The sequence below is a fragment of the Schistocerca americana genome, chromosome 3 (genome assembly GCF_021461395.2).
Source record: "Schistocerca americana isolate TAMUIC-IGC-003095 chromosome 3, iqSchAmer2.1, whole genome shotgun sequence".
NCBI lineage: Eukaryota > Metazoa > Arthropoda > Insecta > Orthoptera > Acrididae > Schistocerca > Schistocerca americana.
In genome coordinates, this window is record NC_060121.1 from 132,736,551 (window position 1) to 132,751,713 (window position 15,163).

Here is a 15,163-nt window from a genome sequence, read left to right on the forward strand (position 1 = left end):
TTAGTTGTAAGCTGCATAAAAAGCTACTTGTATCAAGTAAGTTTCTTCTTCATTATTCCTAACACATTATAAATACGAGTGACCATTAAAGGAAAAATGTGTACTGCTGAACTGAAAATACTTCCATACACAATCGTTAGAAACAGTTGTGCATTACATTCGTAACATCTCTCCTTTCGATGCTTCAACATAATCACAGTAAATGATTAAATAAGGTTCCACATTCTTTTAACGTTTTCTCTTCCGTAGGCGATAATTCTCCAGCGTCTTTCTGCGGGTAGTCTCGAGCACTCTGTGAATAAGCTGCTGGCATCCTGTCTAATAATTCTTCGTTCGAGCACTGTCCAGTATAGTCAATTACAGTGTCTGAAAAAAGTAGTTTCCAACAGTGCGTAACTGCTTTCGAATTTTTGCTTTTTCCCTTTTGCAGTTGGAAATTGTATAAAACAGTTTTGGAGAGCAGTTCTTCCTGAAGGGGATTTATTGTTGAAAAATTTCGTTTTCCATCCCTTCGATAAGCGTCACGGTTTGTAGAAGTTGGGGTTACTATGGACGCAATGTCAGAATCTCTGTCCGACTGTTCTGTTGCTGTGTGTCGATCTCTTCATATTTAGATTGTGTGTCGGCACCCGAAGACAAGCCCTCTGTTTGGACATTCTCGACTTGCTCGTCCTCTGGCCATATCAGCAGCTATTCATCTGACAATGATTACTTTCACGTAAAATCTTATATATTTTCGCACCGCCGCGCGGGATTAGCCGAGCGGTCTCAGGCGCTGCAGTCATGGACTGCGCGGCTGGTCCCGGCGGAGGTTCGAGTCCTTCCTCGAGCATGGGTGTGTGTGTTTGTCCTTAGGATAATTTAGGTTAAGTAGTGTGTAAGCTTAGGAACTGATGACCTTAGCAGTTAAGTCCCATAAGACTTCACACACATTTGAACATTTTGCACATATTTCCACAGCAGACAGAGTATGTCATATGACCCGCCAGGTTAGCCGAGAACGATAATGCACTGCTTCCTGGACTCGGGTAGGCGCACCGGCCCCGGATCAAATCCGCCCGGCGGCTTACTGTCGTCGGTCGGTGTGCAAGCCAGCCTGAATGTGGTTTTTAGGCGGTTTTCCACATTCTGCTAGGTGAATACTGGGCTGGTCCCCACGTTCCGCCTCAGTTTCTCGACTCACAGACATCTGAACATGCTCCCACTATTCCATTAATTACACTCGACTCAGACAGCTGGGGTACACTAATTCCATCCTGGGGAGTACGGGGTGGCGGCAGCAAGGGCATCCGGCCACCCCTTCATCCTAACCTTGCCAAATCCGTTCCTAACAGTGCCAACCCTGCGTCAGCGCGGGACATGGCACCAGTGAAAGAAAGAATGAAAGAAAGACAGAGCACGTCATGTACTTGGTGTACGCAACTCCTTTACTCAATACGTAAAACTCAGTAAAAAATCTCAGTCTGCTTATAAAAGACGTAATACACGCACAATACCTCCACGAGGAAAAATTAACCCAGTCGCATGTTACTAACGCAAAGAAACAGACTAAGACAGAAGCAAGGCGCGGTTTTAGGAATACAGAAGACATTGTTCCATAATAACTCGTTTGTTTTGGACAACGTCGTTCTTCGTATATTTTTAAATATGGAGCTCCGCAGCAGACCACCCTTACGTGTTCACATGTTGACCCAACGACATCGTCAATTACGAGTGCAGTGAGCACGGGACCATTGGCATCGATCGCCGATCAATGGAAACGTGTCTACTCTTCTAGTGAACCACACTTCTGCTACACTAGGTCACTGGTCGTCTCCACGAACTTCCTCATCCAGGTGAACGGCGGTTCGAAACGTGCAGCGCGCGACGGCCGCATGCTGGTGGGAGCAGTATTGTGCTATAGAATACTCCTGTCCTTGCGTGGGACCTGTGATAGTAAACAAAGACAGGCTGACAGTTGCGAACCATCTGCATCCCTTTATGGTTGATGTCTTGCCCGATGGCGATATCATATTGAGCCGTGCACAGCTTGTGTTCATGCCATTTATGGTTTGTCATCTTCTATTACGGTACTGCCGCCTCGTTTTCTTATTCCATTTACTGGCGTCACTAACTTCCTGCCTTACTTGCCCTTGACCGGCAGCAGCAGCACGTATGGATAAGTGCACTGTCGTACCATGTCTGGAGCGACCGATAGTATTTCCGGGTCGTCGTGTGTCTGCCAGTCAGTTCGGGACGGACCAGCAGTGCAGTCGGGAAGAAGCAGCAGTGAAGTCGGGGACGGAGCGCCGGCGAGGCGCCGACAGCCAGTGCTAGCCGACCGCTGGAGACACACATTGAAGCATCCCCAACTCTCTTGTGGTTCCCTTTTTAGGTACTCCACGTCGACGTCTGCTCGTAAATACGTATCGTCGGTGGGTTTTCCGGCTTTACTTCCAGACGTGACAGCCACGACTCTCCGATGAGGTGCGGGCCTTGTGTTTTGCTATTACTGCGAGTCTTGTAAATATCGCTTTTATTTAGTAATTTGCCCGGCTGAAACTCTCCCATTTTATGATTACGGCAGCCAGCGCCACCTTTCGGAGGGAGTGGGGACGTCAAAGAGTCACAAAAGTACATATTAAGCAGTCCGTAAAACACGTAAACGTTCACTTCAGTTAGCGTGTTAGTTAATGCCTACGCTTTCCGCTAGATGGTACTGACTTACTGTTGAATAGCTTTGGTTCCGTAAAACCTTCACTGATTAGTACTAGGTAAATGAAATAAGTACAACACTCTTGTATTTCACTTTCACTATATATTCAAGGATTAAGATGGCGATGGATGATGGTCTATTTAAAAGGGTCCTAGCCTGGAGGAATCTAAATAGTCCGCAAATGCCGATATGCACGCGCTCTACGTCCAGATTCGCAACTAACGGTACACGACACTTTCAGAAGTCCACACGCTAATATCTGAATACCGGTACCTCTGGATTCACTCGTATCAGCAGGTAATTTGAGTTTCTGTCGTCTGTATGTCCGTAAAGTTCCAATCTAGCACAAAAGTCCTAAAATCCGCTTAATACTCCGTTGCTACCAACAGTCAGAGATCGTACACTACATCACTTTTAATCTCCGTAATATTCTAACAGTTTATCGTGAATCTTAACACGATAAAGTCCAATCTAATTATTGTCTCGCTGACTGACACGGGTTCCCCGACCTTTAACGGAAGAATCGAGGAAAAAAGGCGGCAATAATGACGATCAGGCTTTTTATAGGTTTTTAATCACAAGAGTTTAACGTCACTGCCTTCTCCATGACGGAGCTTCCGTGGCTTTGCTGTACTTAGACTTTAAACTACAGGGCTATTACAAATGATTGAAGCGATTTCATTAATTCACTGTAGCTCCATTCATTGACATATGGTCACGACACACTACAGATGGGTAGAAAAACTCATAAAGTTTTGTTCGGCTGAAGCCGCACTTCAGAGCCAGTGAGACAAAATGGCGACAGGAGCCGAGAAAGCGTATGTCGTGCTTGAAATGCACTCACATCAGTCGGTCATAACAGTGCAACGACACTTCAGGACGAAGTTCAACAAAGATCCACCAACTGCTAACTCCATTCGGCGATGGTATGCGCAGTTTAAAGCTTCTGGATGCCTCTGTAAGGGGAAATCAACGGGTCGGCCTGCAGTGAGAGAACAAGCGGTTGAACGCGTGAAGGCAAGTTTCACGCGTAGCCCGCGGAAGTCGACGAATAAAGCAAGCAGGGAGCTAAACGTACCACAGCCGACGGTTTGAAAAATCTTACGGAAAAGGCTAAAGCAGAAGTCTTACCGTTTACAATTGCTACAAGCCCTGACACCCGATGACACAGTCAAACGCTTTGAATTTCCAGCGCGGTTGCAACAGCTCATGGAAGAGGATGCGTTCAGTGCGAAACTTGTTTTCAGTGATGAAGCAACATTTTTTCTTAATGGTGAAGTGAACAGACACAATGTGCGAATCTGAGCGGTAGAGAATCCTCACGCATTCGTGCAGCAAATTCGCAATTCACCAAAAGTTAACGTGTTTTGTGCAATCTCACGGTTTAAAGTTTACGGCCCCTTTTTCTTCTGCGAAAAAAACGTTACAGGACACGTGTATCTGGACATGCTGGAAAATTGGCTCATGCCACAACTGGAGACCGACAGCGCCGACTTCGTCTTTCAACAGGATGGTGCTCCACCGCACTTCCATCACGATGTTCGGCATTTCTTAAACAGGAGATTGGAAAACCGATGGATCGGTCGTGGTGGAGATCATGATCAGCAATTCATGCCATGGCCTCCACGCTCTCCAGACGTAACCCCATGCGATTTCTTTCTGTGGGGTTATGTGAAAGATTCAGTGTTTAAACCTTCTCTACCAAGAAACGTGCCAGAACTGCGAGCTCGCATCAACGATGCTTTCGAACTCATTGATGGGGACATGCTGCGCCGAGTGTGGGAGGAACTTGATTATCGGCTTGATGTCTGCCGAATCACTAAAGGGGCACATATCGAACATTTGTGAATGCCTAAAAAAACTTTTTGAGTTTTTGTATGTGTGTGCAAAGCATTGTGAAAATATCTCAAATAATAAAGCTATTGTAGAGCTGTGAAATCGCTTCAATCATTTGTAATAACCCTGTACTTTAAACTACTGTAATTTTGATCTGCAGTTACCGAACTCTGATTCTACACTATTTTCGCCTCTAAAAATTCTATTCTTAATTTTAAATTATTCTTTCTATAGCTGTTATCACTGTAAAGTGAACCGAGGTGTTACAACATGAACTGTCCGACAGAGGGAGATTGGAGCGGGACGACCGTTGGTTGGCCGTTCGGCTGGTCGTCTCATCGGCCGAGGTATATTTGGTCCTTTCGTCGTTTCCGGGCCTGGGCAGTCGGTCGATTGGCGTGGAGCAGCAAGGAAGTCTCCGTAGCACGTAGTCCGGCCGGGGCTGCTGGCAGTGTGCATGTGGGGCTGGAGTGCGAGGTGCTGCTTGCGAGTGCTACGAAGTTCGTCGCCCACCGATCTTGGGCATGAAAGTTGAGTCCTCACTTAACCTGCTATCGAGCCTCAACTGTTTACATTTCTTCATTTGATCCTGGTTGTCGCTTTTGGAACATTCTCGCGAGCAACAATGTGTGTGAATTCAAGTCGCCTAAGATTGCAGTCCTCTTCCTGTGGCGTTTAACTTAACCCTTTCAGACCTGGTGGTCACAATTGTGTACATAAAGTTTGTTCACTAATATTTTGCTTACAAGAAATGTCAGGTGCATCCAAACCCACTGTGCACATTTGTGTGTTTCTTTTAGCCATGCTCCAGCAGCTGCTGCTGTCTTGTGAGCAGTCTCTGAACCACATAGTAAAATATACTCTCTGGTGTTCTCTCTCTTTGGGAAGCCATTACTCCTTGACTTTATTGCTATAATAGTCACATTGTGGGTTTTGCTTATGAATGTTTTGAGTGGTTTCCTTCATTTGGAAACATTAGACCTTCTTTCAGTGGAATTTTCAGCAATTTCATTCAGTTCATATTTGTGTTATGTATCAGGTAAGATTAATGTACACATTTGTGTACAACATGTCCTTAATGGTGCAAAATAGGAAAAATAACCTAAAATGTCTCAACTATATTTGCATGCCTATGGTAGTTACGTGTGGTAATTTTCCATTAATTTCAGTACCAGCAGCAAGGAGGAGAATAAGTGACTTGTACATATGATTTTATTTTATATTGCTGGCTTTTGACTTACAAATATGGATACGGAATATCTTTTTGTGGAGAAAGATTGGGACTTGATTATGGACATAATTGAAAAGGGTGGCGTTTCTGACATTAGTTTGAGTGGAGATGAGGATGACAGTGTACCACTTATTGAAATGCAAGCTCCACAAATAGTAAAATGTGTTGGAGCAAATAAAGTGGGCGTGAATGATGCGTGTAGAGACACCATATCTGAAGATGAACATGATGGATAGGTGGTGGATGCTGAAATGAACTTTTTATGCAATGAAAACAACCCAGAAATGAATAACCTGTGTGACAACATAATGGTGACACCTAAAGAAAACATAAAATGGAAACGAAGGCCTCTAAGTACCATTGCATAAACATACAAAGCTCCAAATTTTGAAGAATCTCTCTTGTGTTCTCCAATGCAATAATTCAAAAGATATACAGGGTGATTCAAAAAGAATACCACAACTTTAAAAATGTGTATTTAATGAAAGAAACATAATATAACCTTCTGTTATACATCATTACAAAGAGTATTTAAAAAGGTTTTTTTTCACTTAAAAACAAGTTCAGAGATGTTCAATATGGCCCCCTCCAGACACTCGAGCAATATCAACCCGATACTCCAACTCGTTCCACACTCTCTGTAGCATATCAGGCGTAACAGTTTGGACAGCTGCTGTTATTTCTCGTTTCAAATCATCAATGGTGGCTGGGAGAGGTGGCCGAAACACCGTATACTTAACACACCCCCATAAGAAAAAATCGCAGGGGGTAAGATCAGGGCTTCTTGGAGGCCAGTGATGAAGTGCTCTGTCACGGGCTGCCTGGCGGCCGATCCATCGCCTCGTGTAGTTGACGTTCAGGTAGTTACGGACAGATAAGTGCCAATGTGGTGGCGCTCCATCCTGCTGAAATATGAATTGTTGTGCTTCTTGTTCGAGCTGAGGGAACAGCCAATTCTCTAACATCTCCAGATACTGTAGTCCAGTTACAGTAGCACCTTCGAAGAAAAAGGGACCAAAAACTTTATTGGCTGAAATGGCACAGAAAACGTTCACCAAATGAAACTTTATAGCTCCCTTAATTCGCCGACAGATAGTGCTTAGCTCTACCTTTTGTCGTTGCAGAGTTTTAAATCCTAAAGTTGTGGTATTCTTTTTGAATCACCCTGTATACTAGATGATTTGTTCTCTAGCATGGCAGCACATACTCATATTTATGCATTACAATGAGGCAAATCCTCATTCAAGCAGAAAACTCCTCAAGCACTAGAGATGCTATTTGGTTTGCATATATTGATTGGCACCTTGAAATTTCCAAGATTATGAATGTATTGGGATACAAGCCTGAAGGTAAATGTGTTTTGGGGAAACATGTCACGAGACAGATTTGTAGAATTATGAACAAATGTACACTTGGTGAACAATCTGAAAAAGCCACCTGAAAATGAAGATAAATGGTACAAAGTCAGGCCAATTTACTAAGCCATTCGAAAACACTGCAGTGAACTTCGAAAATGTTTGTCTCAATGAAGGAATTATTCCTTTCACTGGGAAGTTTTCTGCAAAGTAGTATGTCAAGGGGAAACCAAGTCCATTGGGAATGAAAGTCTTCATGTGAAAAGAGTGGAATAGTGCATGATTTCCTTTTGTATCAAGGTGCTACAACTGAACTAAATACCGCATACTGTAAAGAATTAGGATTAGGTCCTGCTGTTAGTTTAGAATTTTCTGTTACACTCTCAAAAGGTAAAGGTCATAATTTATCCCCCCCCCCCCCCCCCTATGACTGGCTTCAGACATGATAGTCATACCAAGAAAAAGAGGAGAATTATGACCAGCTACAGAGATACAGTTCGATTCCATTGACCATTTGCCTTTGCATGATGTAGGAGCTCCAAGTCGCTGCAAATTTCCAAAATGTACAGGACAATCTAGAATTCAGTGCAGAAAATGTAAAGTACATTTATGTCTGCAAAAGGACAGAAATTTTTTTTGCTGTTTAATACGAAACCTTAAAATCAGTGTTTTGACCATTGTTGTTTAAATAAGAACTGTAATTTGGAATTTTTTATTGTTTCTTTCGGTTTAAAGTGAAATAAAGAGTGGCATACTTGATCCATTGTGTTAACCTCTGTAATGTATGTCATGAAGCTCGAGACCTGATGAACACAATTCTGTACATTAAATATCTAAAAAACTAGAGATCATATGGAATTTTTTCTCAGAAAAATGTTGTCAGGAGACTTAATTGAATGTAAAAATGAGGTCAGATATTTTTTTTAATAAGTAAATAAAAATTCAGGTCTGAAAGGGTTAATTTATTCCGTGTTATCGAAGTTGACCAGCGGTATCTTCTGCCTTGTGGCCGTTTACGTTCCGGTTACCTGCCCTGGTCGTTGCCGTAATTTTCGGCAGTGTATTTTCCTCGCCGTGTTGTTGCTGTTCAACGCGGCGTGTAGTTCGACAGCTGAGGTGTTGCTGGTCGTTGTAGGTGCCAACATTCTGTGTGTCGTTGTACTGAAATCTGGTGGTCGTTTTGCTGGTTGCGTGGAGCGGAACTGATTTTGTTGTTTGGTCGCTCGGCTATCTGTCGGTTGTGTTGCCTTCAGATTGAGAAGTCACTGGACAGGCTACCTGTCCCACCTAAATGGGCGTTAGTGTTACAATACCAGGCCGACCATTGGAAACTCCTGAGCGCCGTTCCTTGTGTGTTACAGTAATTTCTCTGTATGGGTTTTAATTGTTTGGTTGATGTGTGGCCTTCAGCCAAGTATCAATAACCCTTAAATTAATATTCTTGTCTTGCCCTTAAGGCATAAGATTGTTATGCTTTTGTGTGGGGCCTTCAGCCGAATTTTGCATGAAATGTTTTAAGATAAGACCATCTGCCTTTTGATTGAACTCCTCTTTTTGCTTAATATGTGGCGTCCAGCCAAGTTCCATTAAAGTTAAATTGCTAAGGCCTTCAGCCTCTTTAGATTGAAGATTTAGAAAATATTCTTGGGTGAAACCACCAGAAGAACCTTATATTTCAATTTATTGCTTAGGCCTTGTGTGTTGGATTTTGAGAGTGGTCTTGAGCCGATCTAAAGTTAATCAAAGGACGTAGATTAAAGTTTTGAGGGTTTTTCATCCTTGTAATATTCTGTGCTGATGAATAATGTTTGTACGTTGAGTGCAACTGACAGCAGCTTATTTTGGCCCCTTTCCACAACCTAACCCGCTCGGTCCTGCTAGCTCAGGCACTTCACATATTTCAGCTGTGTAATTGTCCATGTCTCGGAGGCAGGACCGTGCTACTATGGTTTGAGAAGCATTATAGTGAATTCAAGTTGATCTCTCGGCGACCAAAATCGCCTGATATAAATCCGATGGAAGCCATCTGGGTCGCTATCAGGCGCCACCACCGCGTACCCAAATTAGCAGCCCGACATCTGATACCACATACCTCCACAGACCTACCAACAAGCTGTCGGATCCCTGAAACGTAGAATCAGTGACGTGTTTCGTTCCAGAAACAAGCTATTAAGTACGTGGTCATCATGTTTTGGCTGAACGGTGTATGTTGGGTATACGTCACAAAGGGGTCTAAACCGCAGTCTCCTTCAAAACCTTAAAAAAAATTACGACCTAAACCCGAGTTTTGGAGCATTCTGGATCCCTCAGACGACATTTTTCAATAGCACTTAAAACTCCTAAAGCGCTCAAATTTAAGCCGAAATTAAAACGTAGTTTGCCATTACTCAGTTTTAAACAAATTATTTAATATTATCATTTAAATTTGTCCACAGTATGTGTATGATTATTATGTATTATATCCTAAACAGCTGTGGAAACTATTTCAAACTGAATACCTTTTCAAACTATATTTTAGTTATTTTATTTTTGAAACATTAAAAATGCATTTCAAAACAGGATTGGAAAACTATGAAAACTGGGGGTGACAATGTAAGTAGTTAAACAATCAGAAACGATCATGATTAAATACGGTGTCAAGAGCATTATGTAAAATGAACTATCGAAGTACAGCCTTTAGTGATCTAAATAAATTTCCCTTGTTGTTAAAATTGGATATAAATATTGTAGCAACATTTCCTAAGTCTATTTGATCGTATGGCAATTTGTGAACACTGCAAACTGCTACGTGGTAAAGCATTTGCTGTGTCATTGCCGAAAGCAGATAGTTGTTCAGTCGTACACCCAGTAAGATGAGTTCTGCTTCGAAGCTTGAATAGACGAAGACATCTTCAGTTTTAAATTACGTATTAGTTTCATTATTGGAACCAGTGTGAAACCAAAGTGAAAATAATCCACCACGGAACACAATGTGTTTCATAGTTAAAAGTACAGACCTATGCTTTTAAAGCATGGAGAACACTGGAAACCTATGACTTTACAATAATATCTTCTAAGTAGTCAGACTCAGTAGGTGTCTTTTACCGAGCATTGCAGGCGAAGTTGCAATAGGTAAATTGCTAGTTTGTTATAAACTTTTTTGTGGGCGAGAATCAAGGAAGAACAATATGTATACAAGGTAACAGGTTACATGCTATGTTTAAATCAGTTGAAAAACAATTGATAAATTACCATAAAGAAGGTGTTATACTACCGTTCTACTACATTTTAGTGATAACATTGAGTTAAATGGAATACAATTAGTAATCAATATTTCCTTACCATCATTCCTTTGCTTTTTTAAAAATGGCTCTGAGCACTATGGGACTTAACATCTGAGGTGATCAGTCCCCTAGAACTTAGAACCATTTACACCTAACTAACCTAAAGACATCACATACATCCATGCCCGAGGTAGGATTCGAACCTGCGACCGCAGCGGTCGCGCGGTTGCAGACTGAAGCGCCTAGAACCGCTCGACCACTCCGGCCGGCTGCTTTTTTAAAATAAGACGGTATTGATGAATTGCTTTGAACTCTCTTCATAGCAATTTCTTTATATAGCTATAGCCTTCTTATTTACGAACATCGGACTCGAACTGATTGTCGCGTGGCTTTCGATTGCCACGATGTTCGATTGCCTCCTACCCATTTACTGCAAAACGGAAGGGTGCTACCCCACTTTTTCGTCACTTGTAGTCGTCCCAAAACAATGGATTAAAACTTGAAAATTGTCTTTGTAGTGAATAATATAAGTGGATTTGGTTTTCTGGCGTGATAGTAGTTCCTTAAAACCAATAATTCCTAATGCACAAGACATTTAGTACGTGTATGTGGTTAGGCTTGGATATATTCGTTCCATGGTGTCATTTTCTGTCACCTAATATCAAAAACCGAAATTGCTTTTTAAAAAGTATTGGAGGGATCGTGGCACGCCCCCTCCTGCGCTCGCTTCCTCAACCCCTGCTGCGACGCCCACGTAGTAGACCTTTCTGGTCACACAGAGGGAACCTGGGGGGAAAACAAAACCCAATCCAGGTTGTAGCTATCAGTACTGTCATTTGTTCAGTGATATTAGGGGCTGGTGGAGTGTGGTTGTCGATTTGTGTGTGTGTGTGTGTGTGTTTGGTAAACTGTGGGACGGATTCTCCAGCACCGTAGCAAGTGTAACGCAGATTACTTACGCAAGAGAAACTTTCTTTTTGAACTGATACGGTACCGGCCCAGGTGCTTGTCAGAGCTAGTGAGCAGCAATATTCTCAGAACGGTAGTCCCCATATTATTGAATTTCGTGTTTCTTCACGCAAACCTCCTAATTTACTTTTCCTTTTCCCTTAAGAATAATTTAAAGACCTATTTTGTTGAAACTGAAGAATGATGCCCTACCGGAGAAGTTGCATCATATCATGTAGTTTACTACTGCTTACGCGTGTGCCTGCTTGTTGTCAAATACCAGAAAAGAATGTACTGGAGTATACGCCGATACGAAACTCCCTGGGAATTTAAATTGTGTGCCGGACTGAGACTCGAACTCGGGACCTTTGACCTTCGCAGATACGAGCTCTACTGACTTCGCTACTCAAGCAAACATCACAACCTTATTTCCGCTAGTACCTCATCTCCTACCTTCCGAACTCCACAACTGCGTTCCTGCGAAACTGGTAGACTAGCTAGCCCTTCTGCAAGAAAGGATATTATGGAGGCAAGTCTTAGGCACAGCCTGGGAGATGTTTCCGGAATCAAATTTTCTCTCTGCAACGTAGTACTGAGTCACGTCAGTCAAGAGTTTGGACATTTTGAAGACGTTACGCGTAGATTTAGATTTCTTAAATAAGGTACCCTAACCTTAGAGTGGGGCAGTGGTTAACACATTGGACTCGCATTCGGGAAGACGATGGTTGAAACCCGCGACCGGCCATACAGATTTAGGTTCTCCGTAATTTCTCTTAATCGCTTCGGGCAGATGATGGGATGGCACCTTCGAAAGATAATGGCCGATTTCCTTCGCCATCCTTCACATTATCCGATCTTGTGCTTCGTCTCTACTGACCTCGATGTCGACGGAAGCTGAAACCTCATCTTTCTTTTTTATCCTGGGATTGGAACACTTCCTATCTCTGTGCCAAAGAGGCTACGAAAAATCCTAAGGTGACATAGGACATCACGGAAAGTGAAGTTAATGTGGGATTTAAATTGACTAAATTTAACAGCCCATAGGTGTCAAGCACACGCATAATAAACAACACGTAGTGACTTGACGTAATTTCTCGACCACTGGTGCATGGGTTCCTCGTCTTCAGTTTCGGCAGAATAGGTCATTAAATTCCTCTTAAAACAAAGGGAAAAAAAACTAATGGGGTGTGCTTGAAGGAACACGAAATCCGAAAAGCTAAGGATCACCCTAATGCTGAGAAACTGGCGGAGGGTGGCGAAAAGCGACCACGCTTTTGTGTTACGTGAAATTTATTCCCAATTGCGAATATGGACAAACATCAGCCGTATATTGGAATGACAGCAGTTAAAACTTGTACCGGACCGGGACTCGAACGCAGATTTCTCGCTAATCACAAGCGGCCTTGCCATTTGGCTATGTGACCAGCTACATCCATTTTGTATATTCCTGTACAGGGAAGACATTTTACTTGAAAGTCACTCGCGTAGTGTCGGCGGATACATAAGATGTTGCAGTACTTTTCTTATTCCGAATTACGATGTAATGTTCCTTCGGAGATCCATGCATGTCCGAAACAACAGACGCTGCGGCGACTACAGCTGTTATGAAATACACTGAAGAGCCAAAGAATCTGGTACACCTGCCAAATATCATGTAGGCCCTCCGAGCACACGATATGGTATGGACCCGACTAATGTCTGAAGTAGTGCTAGAGGGAATTGACACCATGAATCCTACTGGACTGTCCATAAATCCGTAAGAGTACTAGGAAGTGGAGATATCTTCTGAAAATCACGTTGCAAGGCATCCCACATATGCTCAATAATGTTAATGTCTGGGGAGTTTGGTGGCCAGCGGAAGTGTCTAAACTCAGAAGAGTGTTCCTGGAGCCACTACGTAGCAATTCTGGACTTGTGACGTGTTGCATTGTTCTGCTGGAATTGTCCATCTGAATGCACAATGCGCTTGAATGGATGCAGTTGATCAGAGTCATATCTAGACGCACCAAGGGCCTTACATCACTCCAACTGCACACACCTCACACCAGTACAGAGTCTCCACCAGCTCGAACAGTCCCCTGCTGACATGCAGGGTCCAGGAATTCCTGTTTCCGTACCCGTACACGACCATCCGCTCGAAACAATTTGAAACGAGACTCGTCCGACCAGGGAACATGTTTCCAGTCATCAACTGTCCCATGTCGGTGTTGACAGGCCCAGGCGAGGCGTAAAGCTTTGTGTCGTGCAGCTATTAACGGTACACGAGTGAGCCCTCGGCTCCGAAAGCCCATATCGATGATATTCCGTTGAACAGTTCGCAAGCTGACACTTGTTGATGGCCCAGCATTGAAATCTGCAGCAATTTGCGGATGGGTTGCATTTCTGTCAAGCTGAGCGATTCTCTTCAGTCGTCGTTGGTCCCATTCTTGCAGGATCTTTTTCCGGTCACAGCGATGTCGGAGATATGATGTTTTACCGGATTCCTGATATTCACGCTACAGTCACGAAATGGTCGTACGTGAAAATTCGATACTTCGGAGATGCTGTGTCCCATCGCTCGAGCGCCGGCTATGACATCACGTTCAGACTCACTTAAATGTTGATAACCAACCATCGTTGCAGCAGTAACCGATGTAACAACTGCGCCAGACACTTGTATTATACAGGCGTTGCCAACCGCCGCGGGGTATTCTGTCTGTTTACTTCTCTGTATTTGAATAGACATACCAGTACCAGTTCCTTTGGCGCTGCAGTGTACATGAAATGTATTCGCAGGTGCGAATATGGATAATCGTTAGCTGTATAATTGAAATGGAAATGAGCGTTTGGCATCATTTTCCGGGAGGTACCGTACGGGGCAGGTGCGGCCGCCTTGGTGCAGGTCTTACTACATTCGACGCCACATTGGGCGACCTGCAATCCGGGTGGGGATGAAATGATGATGAAGGCAACACATCCCCGAGTGCCTGGAGGAGAAAATCCCCGACCCTGTCGCGAATCGAACCCGGGCCCGTAGGACGGCAATCCGTCTCGCTGACCACTCAGTTATCGGGGCAGACAGCTGTATAATGAAATGACGACAGTGAAAACTTGTACCAGACCAGGAGTTGAGAGCAGAGCTCCCGATTATCGGGAGACGTCTCGTTACCGTTTGGCTACCCGAGCACATGGCTAAAATGGTTCAAATGGCTCTGAGCACTATGGGACTTAATATCTGTGGTCATCAGTCCCCTAGAACTTAGAACTACTTAAACCTAACTAACCTAAGGACATTACACACATCCATGCCCGAGGCAGGATTCGAACCTGCGACCGTAGCGGTCACGCGGATCCAGACTGAAGTGCCTAGAACCGCACGGCCACAGCAGCCGGCCCGAGCACATGCATGACTGTCCGAAGGAACACTGCATCGTAATTCGGAATTACATAGGCACAGCAATATGCTCCTGGAAGTTATCTTCACAGCTTGGTGACGAAAGGCTGAGCCAGGCAGCAGTCGAGTATCACCTAAACTCTGTGGCGCTAGCAAGAAGTGTGCAGGGCCACAGGAAACCTGGAAACCGGCTGGTACACGCTTGACAGCCGCAGCTCAGCAGATCCAGTTAGAAACCCGGAAATATGACAGCTAGCTGATGTCTCGTAGAACTGAGGCTTCTCTTAGAGGGTGATGCTGCTCCATTAACCTGTAATACTTGAGCTACACATTCGACCAGTGACTAGCGTGGACACTGTAGTGCTCCGACGCACGATGCTGAATGAATGGTGCTGCCGGTTGAACTGGGAGCATTTTTGTACTCTGTTTGGCAGGGAGTCTAACGCCAGGTGGTAGGCTTCT